This window comes from Cnephaeus nilssonii (assembly GCF_951640355.1).
Source record: "Cnephaeus nilssonii genome assembly, chromosome: 9".
Classification (NCBI taxonomy): Eukaryota; Metazoa; Chordata; class Mammalia; order Chiroptera; family Vespertilionidae; genus Cnephaeus; species Cnephaeus nilssonii.
Genome location: NC_137080.1, coordinates 96,401,057 through 96,410,128, shown reverse-complemented (window position 1 = coordinate 96,410,128; position 9,072 = coordinate 96,401,057). Strand labels below are relative to the sequence as shown.

The window sequence follows — 9,072 nt, the reverse complement described above, 5'->3', positions numbered from 1 at the left end:
AGGAGGGGGACAGAGAAACACCGATGTGAGAGACACATCCATTGGTTGCCGCCCTCAGGTGCCCCTACCAGGGCTGGAGAACCTGCAACCCAGGTCCGTGCCCTTGACCGGTTATTGAACCCTTGACCCTTCAGTCCTCGAGCCCATGCTTTAACCACTGAGCCAACCAGCCAGGGCAGTTTTAATCGAACAGCTGCTGTTATGATTGGCTTCTTTTCCAGAAATGTCTTCCTCTAGACTCACTACTCCTGCCCCAAACAAGGTCCTGGAATAAACTGTCCTCTCCTTCCTTAGCACCCCCCGCCCTCACACACACACACACACACACACACACACACACACACACACACTTTTTTTTTTTTAAAGAACTGAATTTTTAAAAATATTTTACTGATTTCAGAGAGGAAAGGAGAGGGAGAGATACAAACATCAGTGAGAGAGAATCATTGATTGGCTGCCTCCTGCATGAACCCTACCAGAGATCCAGCCAGCAACACAGGCCTGTGCCCTGACTGGGAATAGAACCATGACCTCCTGGTTCATAGGTCCATGCTCCACCACTGAGCACACCAGCCAGGCGCCCCCGTTCACTTTTAATTAACGAGATATTTTACGTGACTGATTTTTTTCCTGATAAAAAAGTAACATCAGCCGAAACCAGTGTGGCTCAGTGGATAGAGCGTCAGCCTGCGGACTGAAGGGTCCCAGGTTCGATTCCAAGGGCATGTACCTTGGTTGCGGGCACACCCCCAGTAGGGGGCATGCAGGAGGCAGCTGATTGATGTTTCTCTCTCATCGATGTTTCTGACTATCTCCCTTCCTCTCTGTAAAAAATCAATAAAATATATATTTTTTTAAAAAAGTAACACCAACTATCTCAGAACAACGTTAGGAAGTGACAGCCCCCACCCCACCCCTTCTTCCCAGCTATCAGCTTGGCAAACGAGCTGCCCGGGTACTTTTGTTTTATATATATTTTTTTATTGATTTTTTATTATTTTAATTTTAATATATACTAGAGGCCTGGTGCACGAAATTTGTGCACGGGGGGTGGGGAAGGGGGGGTGTCCCTCAGCCCAGCCTGCACCCTCTCCAATCTGGGACCCCTCAAGGGATGTCCGACTGCCAGTTTAGGCCCGATCCAGTCGGACATCCCTCTCACAATCCAGGACTGCTGGCTCCCAACTGCTCACCTGCCTGCCTTCCTGATTGCCCCTAACCGCTTCTGCCTGCCAGCCTGATCACCCCCTAACCACTCCCCTGCCAGCCTGATTGATGCCTAACTGCTCCCCTGCCAGCCTGTTTGCCCCTAACTGCCCTCCCCTGCAGGCCTGGTCCCCCCCAACTGCCCTCCCCTGCAGGCCTGGTCCCCCCCAACTGCTCTCCCCTGTAGGCCCGGTCACCCCCAACTTCCCTCCTCTGCTGGCTTGGTCACCCCTAACTGCCCTCCTTTGAAGGCCTGGTCCCTCCAAATTGCCCTCCCCTGCTGGCCATCTTGTGTCCACATGGGGGCAGGATCTTTGACCACATGGGGGCAGCCATATTGTGTGTTGGAGTGATGGTCAATCTGCAAATTACTCTTTTATTAGCTAGAATAGAGGCCTGGTGCATGGGTAGGGGCCAGCTGGTTTGCCCTGAAGGGTATCCTGGATCAGGGTGGGGGTTCCCTTGGGGTGTAGGGTGGCCTGGGTGAAGGGCCTAAGGTGGTTTGCAGGCCAGCCATGCCCCTGGCGACTCAAGCAGAGGCCCTGGTATCTGGAATTTATTTACCTTCTACAATTGAAACTTTGTAGCCTGGAGCGGAGCCAAGCCTCCTGCTCGATCCCTGGCCGCAGCCATTTCTGTTGGGATTGATGTATCTTCTATAATTGAAACTTTGCAGCCTGAAGCGGAGGCCTAGGCCAGCCAGGGCTGCAGAAGCTTTGCTTCCTCCATTGCCAGGGAAAACCCAAGCCTCCCACTCTTTCCAGCTCAGTGGCTGCCGCCATTTCTGTTTGAATTTGTTTACATTCTATAATTGAAACTTTGTAGCCTTAAGTGGAGGCTTAGGCCAGCAATGGCAGGCAGAAAGCTTGGCTTCCTTTGTTACCGGGGAAACCCAAGCCTCCCTCCTGTTCTCTGTGGCTGTAGCCATCTTGGTTGGGTTTATTTGCATTTTTGCTCCTGATTGGCTGGTGGGCGTGGCTTGTGGGTGTAGTGGAATTAGGGTCAATTTGCATATTGCTCTTTTATTAGGTAGGATTTTATTGATTTTTTACAGAGAGGAAGGGAGAGGGAGAGATAGTTAGAAACATCGATGAGAGAGAAACATCAATCAGCTGCCTCCTGCACACCCCCTACTGGGGATGTGCCCGCAAACAAGGTACATGCCCTTGACCAGAATCAAACCTGGGACCCTTGAGTTCGCAGGCCGAAGCTCTATCCACTGAACCAAACTGGTTAGGGCACCTCCTGGGAACTTTTCATGAATATAGTAACTTGCTTTTTAAAAGAAAAAGACTATACTGCTGTAACTCACTTAGTCAATGTCTCATCACATCTTGCTAATGCCTCCACCTCAGCATGACGCTGACCTGCCCGGGCCGCCACTCCCCAACTGCTAAGTCCAGGCTCCAGCCTGGTGCCCGGGGTCTCCGCAGCCTGTGCCTCGGCCTTCTCCTCCCGTCACTCTACCTGGAAGCTCACGCTTCTCCTGGCCTCTCCTAGGGCGCAGGGCCTGAGCGGCCCACCCTCGGCTCCTTTTCCAGCGCTGGCTGAGGAGCCCACGCCCCTCTGGCCTCCCCCCCCCCCCCCCCCACCTCTGGGCTCTCTCCCCACACCCTTGGACCACCTGCCTGCCCTGCCCGGGATCCTTCCCTGAGGCCCTCCCCGCTGCCTTCAAAACCACAGCTTCCTGGCCTGGCGCGTGTGGGAAAGGGGACCTGCCTAGGATTTGGAACCAGGAAGACTAAACAAAGTGACATCCTGCCCAGCCGGTGTGGCTCAGTGGTTGAGCTGACCCATGAGCCAGGAGGTCATGGTTGGATCCGGGGCTGGTTGTGGGGTGGGGAGGGCACAGGAAGCAGCCGATCGATGATTCTCTCATCACTGATGTTTCTAACGCTCTCTCCCTCTCTCTGAAATCAATAAAAATATATATTTTTAAAAAGTGACATTCCTCACTCCAACACACCAACAGTGTGAGCTTAGGGGATCATGACCTCCAAGCCTCTCGTGTGTAAGCTGGGAGGGACGGCCTCCCACGGAGGGACATGGCTGGGAGGCAGCCGGTTCGTGTTCGTCAGGACCAGGAAGCACCGGCAGCGAAGCCGCTCCAGCAGCCCTGCGCCGCTCCGCCGGTGCTCCCCTCCGGCTGCCCCCGCCCCTCCCTCTGAACCCCCAGAGGCGGAACTCACTCCCCGGGGACCCCAGCCCAGGCCCCCGGTGCGGACAGCATTGGGGCAGATGGCCCGCCCCGCCGTCTCTTACCGGCTGCCCCCTGCCGGCGCGGTCTCTGCCCTCGCACCAAGCAGGGAGCAGCCGTCAGCGAGCGGGGCCGGAAGGCCACTTGGTATCAGTTTTCTCCGCTCGGGCCACGGGCAGGACGAGGCGGCGGGGGGAATGGGGACCTGCTCGGGGAGGCAGCCGGCATCAGGGGAAACGCGAGCCCCTCGCGCGGTCTCTCCTCGGCCGCGCCGCCCCCCAGCTGGGCGCCGGGAGGGGTCACCAGGGGCCCGAAGGGCCGCGGTTTGGAGGGCTCTACACCGTCGGGCCCTCCCCACACCCGGCGCCCGCGCCCCGCACCGTCAGCCCCGGCGGTGGGGCTGGAGCATCCGGCCTGTTTCCCTGGAGCGCACGCCTCTCGCTGCGGGGCTGGAGGCGTTCAGACGACCTGGAAGGCGGAGCGGGCTGCGCACCCCGGCCTCCCGCGCTCCCGCCCTCACTGGCCGAGCTTCCGACCAGCGGCCCCGCGAGCTCAGGAGCGGGTGGGGAGGGGGCGCCCCACGCACAGCAGTCGAGCTCCGCGCCTGCGCCGTCCCGCCCTGCGCCGTCCAGAGAGGCTCCCATTGGGAGCGGCGGCTTGAGAGGCGGGACTTCCTCCTTCCCCGGGATCTCATTGGACACTATCTAGTCCGACGGGAATTCAGACGCAGCCTCACAATTAAATGTTGTATCTAAAAATCGTTTTTAAGTAATTTCCGAGCTTCTGACGGACCCCAACTTCCATTTTCAGCCACAGGATAATTTGGGGTGCATCAGAAGTTGTTTCTGTTTTGTTTTTTAAAAATTGTGGTAAAGCAGCCCGCTGGCGTGGCTCAGTGGTTGAGCGCCGACCTGTGGGCGGTGGATGCCTGGTCAGGGCACGGGCGGGAGTTGCGGGCTCCATCCCTAGTGTGGGGGTGCAAGGGGCAGCTGGTCAGTGCTTCTCTCATCATTGATGTTTCTAACTCTCCCTCCCTCCCTCTCCCACATCAAAAAATATATATGTGTTTTTTAAAACTTTGGAAAATACATAGAACATAAAACCATTTTTAAGCGTACCACCCAGTGGTATTAAGTACATTCGCATTGTACAACCATCACCAAGAAACTTTTTTTAAAAATCTTTATTGTTGAGAGTATTACAGATGTCCCCCTTTTTCCACCCGGTTCCCGCCCACCCCAGGCCTTCTCCACCCTACTGCCTGTATCCATAGAAAAATCTTTGGTTAATCTCTTCCCACCCCCCTGCCCCCCTTCCCTCTGAGATTAGTCAGTCTGTTCCATGCTTCCACACCTCTGATTCTATTTCACTCATCAGTTTATTTTGTTCATTAGATTTCTTGTTTGTTTGTTTATTATTTATTTTTAAATATATTTTTACTAGAGGTCCACTGCATGAGTTCGTGCATGGGTGGGGTCCGGCTGGCCCTGCCCCAATCGACAGATTGGGGTGTGCCTGTCAGGAGGAGGAGATGGCGGGAGGTTGGCCGGCCAGCCTGCCAGTGGGCTGGGGGAGGGACCATGGGTGGTGGCTGGCTGGCCCTGCCCCTGATCAGAGTGGGGGGCTGGTAGTGGGGAGGGGCCATCTGGGGTGGGACTGGCCAGGGGGAGGGGCTGTGGGAGGTTGGCTAGCTGGAGTGGGCATCACAGTGACCAGTTGTTATGACCTTCTCGTTTTCTGGTTGCTGGCTTTTTATATATATAGATTGATTTCAGAGAGGAAGGGGGAGGGAGAGAGCGATAGAAACATCAATGATGAGAGAGAATCATTGATGGGCTGCCTCCTGCACGCCCCCTAATGGGGATCGAGCCTGCAACCTGGGCATGTGCCCTTGACCGGAATCGAACCTGGGGCCCTTCAGTCTGCAGACTGTCCTTCTATCCCCTGAGCCAAACCGGCTAGGGCTTATTTGGATTTTTAGATTCAATTGTTGATAGATGTGTATTTGTTGCCATTTTATTGTTCATATATTTTTTATCTCTTTTTCTCCTTCTCTTTCTCCTCCTCCTTCTTTTTTCTCTTCTTAAAGTATACCCTTCAACATTTCATGTAATACTGATTTGGAGGTGATGAACTCTTTTAGTTTTCTCTTTATCTGACTCTCAATTCTGAATGATAGCTTTGCTGGGTAGAGTAATCTTGGTTGTAGGTCCTTGCTATTCATCACTTTGAATATTTCTTGCCACTCCCTTCTGGCCTGCATAGTTTCTGTTGAGAAATCATCTAACAGCTGTATGGGTGCTTTCTTGTATGTAGCTAACTGTTTTTCCTCTTGCTGCTTTTAATATTCTCTCTTTGCCTCTTGCCCTTGGCATTTTAATTATGGTGTGTCTTGGTGTGGACCTCTTTGGATTCCTCTTGTTTGTGACTCTCTGCTTCCTGGACTTGTAAATCTATTTCTTTCACCAGGTAGGGAATTTTTCTGTCATTATTTTTTCAAATAGGTTTTCAATATCTTGCTCCCTCTCTTCTCCTTCTGGCACCCCCATAATGTGAATGTTGGTATGCTTGAAGTTGTCCCAGAGGCTCCTTACATTATCTTCATATTTTTAGATTCTTTTTTCTTTGTGCTCTTCTGCTTGGGTGTTTTTTGCTTCCTCATATTCCAAATACTTGATTTGATTCTCAGAATCCTCTGCTCTACTGTTGAATCCCTGCTTAATTTCTGACTGATACTTTTTCATGTCTTTGACATTCTCACTAAGATCCTTGAAAGTCTCATGAAGATGCTTGAGTAACCTTATAACCATGGCTGTAAACTCTGTATTCAGTAGTTTGCTTGCTTCCATTTCTTTCATTTGTGACATGTTTCTTTGTCTCCATATTTTGACTGCTTCCCTGTGTTTGTTTCCATGTATTAAGTAGAGCTGCTATGTTTCCCGGAATTAGTAGAGTGGCCTTGTATAGTAGGTATCTTGTAGGACCAAGTGGCTCAGCCCCCCAAGCCACCTGAGCCAGGTCTTAGGGTTTTTATTGATAGGTTTCGGGCATGTTGTCACCAGCTGTAGCTTGTTTGAGAGATTTTAACAGTCTGAAGCCTGGGCCAGGACAGGCCATGCATATGGAAAACCTGCTGCAAACAACTTGGGTGGGGCTACGAATTGGATGGAGCAGGGTGTCAGGGAATCACCAGGGCTGAGCAAACAGTGTGCTCCAGGCTGTTGGAGACTCAGATATGGCTGCCAGTCAACCCTGTGACAGGGGAGTTTCCAGCAGAGGAACAATGATCCCTGTGAGCACCCCTGTCTGAGAGAAAGCTGTCCCGGAGTTCCTGCCCAGTTGCCAGACAATCCAGTTCCTCCCCCATATGTGTCTGGGTACCCCAGAGCTGCCAGAGCTGCTCAGTGCTGGGAATCCTAGTAAGTTCATGTGCTGGCCCTTTAAATAGAACACCTCGATTTCCAGCAGCCTCTGTGTCACTCAACCACAGTCCCTGCTGGTTTTTACAGCCTGTAGTGGCAGGGACTTCTCTTTCCAGCTCTGGAACCCTGGGCTGGGGGTCTGGTGTGGGGCTGGGACCCCTTGCTCCTCACAGACAGCCTCCATAGAGACAATCGCTCTCTCGATTATAAAAATGGCACATGTGAGTTTCAGACCAGCCCGTTCTGTGCCTTCACCCCTCCTACCAGTCTCAATGTGCTTCTTCTTTGGTTGTAGGACGTCCATTCAGCCAGCTTTCAGGCGGTTCTGAATGATGGTTCTTTGTTTTAGTTGTAATTTTGATCCCAAGAAACTTTTTTTTTTCCTCCAAAAAGCTTTATTGTTTCATTTGGTCCAATGCATGGGAGAGGGCTTCAGGGTGGTTAAAAGAATGGCTAGTAGTTTCAGGAAGAGGCTCAGGTAAAAGCCAGACACCAGGGGGATGCAGAAGGGCCCCTCAAAGGCCTCTGGGCTCCAAAGGCTCCTGGTGGTGCTTGAGAGTGAGCCTTTCGAAGAGATACTCGCCCAGCCCAGCCTGGGGCCTGGCCGCCTGCAAATGTTAGTCAGGTGTCGCCCATCTTCTTGATGAGTTTCACTTCTTCATCCAGGAAGTGGTTCTCCAGGAAGTCACAGAGATGAGGTCTGTGCGGGTAGAACCCAGGACCTGCAGATCCACAGGGCCTGTGTCAGGATCCTCTCCAGGGCCAGGGCGGCTTCCATGGCATCCTGAGTTTTACCTATTCGTCTTGGGAGGTTTCAGCACGTCCTGGAAGAGAATTCGGCTGCCATGCTTGATTTGCAACTTTAAGAGATGCTCAGCGCCCTCATGCTTCTTCTCCTTCAACTCGTGGAATAAGTGGCCCACGCCCTGGAGAGCCACATCATCATGGTCGAAATAGTAGCCCAGAGAGAGGTAGGTGTAGGAGGCCTGAAGATGCAGGTTGGCCAGGTGGTTGACTGCAGCCTCCATCTTGGTGGAATAATTCTGACAAATTTGGGAGCTCATGGTTGTTTGGCAATAAGAAGTTAAGGTAGAAAAAAAAACAATATGTTGGCTGGTCCTGGAGGTGGTTCTGAAGGTGGTGATTGGATAAGACACAGGAGGGTAGCTGGAGGCTAGAAGAAGGGGCGTCCCTGGGTCTGCTCCATCCAAACATGGTTGAAGCAAGAGACAGGTCCGGGACCACTAAGGGCACTTCCAAGAAACTTTTGATGCATATAAAGTTTAACTTACAAAAGTAATACTTGCGTGTTCCTATAGACCAGTGAACATTTATAAACATTTATAAAAGACTAGAGGCCCCGTGCACGAAAGTTGTGCATGGGGAGGCGGGTCCCTCAGTCCGGCCTGCACCCTCTTGCAATCTGGGACCCCTCAGGGGATATCTGACTGCCGGTTTAGGCCCTTTGGGATCAGGCCTAAACCAGCAGTCAGATATACCCCTCACAATCTGGGACTGCTGGCTCCTAACTGCTCGCCTGCCTGCCTGCCTGATCACACCTAACCACTCTGCCTGCCTGCCTGATTGCCCCTAACCACTCTGCCTGCCTGCCTGATGCCCCTAACTGCTCACTTGCCTGCCTGATTGCCCCTAACTGCTCACTTGCCTGCCTGATCGCCCCTAACTGCTCACCTGCCTGCCTGATTGCCCCTAACTGCCTCTGCCTTGGCCCCTGCTGCTGCGGCTTCATCTGGAAGGATGTTCAGAATGACGTCCAGAAGGTCGTTTGGCTGTCTGGTCTAATTAGCATATTACACTTTTATTATTATAGATAAGTTAACAAATGCATTCTATTTTCACCACCAGGAGTAGCCACCAGATTGGTTTCTGTGTACCCTAGCATGTATTTCTCTGAGGATCATAAAAACAGATATTCATAGATTTGAGGGTTTTGTTTTTTGCTCTCACAAAGCTAGGATAGCACTGTTTTAATACTCTACAATTCATAAACATCTCTCCATAGAATTGCTTTGTGGGGACCCTATCTAGCATACACTGGATGTTCAAGGCCACTCTGAGCGTGGGAATCCTAATCAGGGTGCTCAAGGCTAATTTGCTATCTGTGGTGCAAACGCAAGGACGCAGACACTGCCCAGGGGTGCCCTTCTATCACCCAAGGACTGAGGTCACTACTTGGCCAGAAGCCTCTTTGGTCTAAGTTGGCATGAAGTGTGTACTGACAGCCAG

General features: G+C 52.2%; 1 pseudogene across 1 annotated transcript; it reads right to left on the bottom strand.

The window, feature by feature from the left end:
• Positions 1 to 7,340: 7,340 nt before the first annotated feature.
• On the bottom strand, positions 7,341 to 7,889 carry LOC307105775 (ferritin light chain-like; annotated as a pseudogene). The gene has a single exon. The product of its transcript is annotated as a ferritin light chain-like (transcript).
• Between the last annotated feature and the right edge of the window lie 1,183 nt (positions 7,890 to 9,072).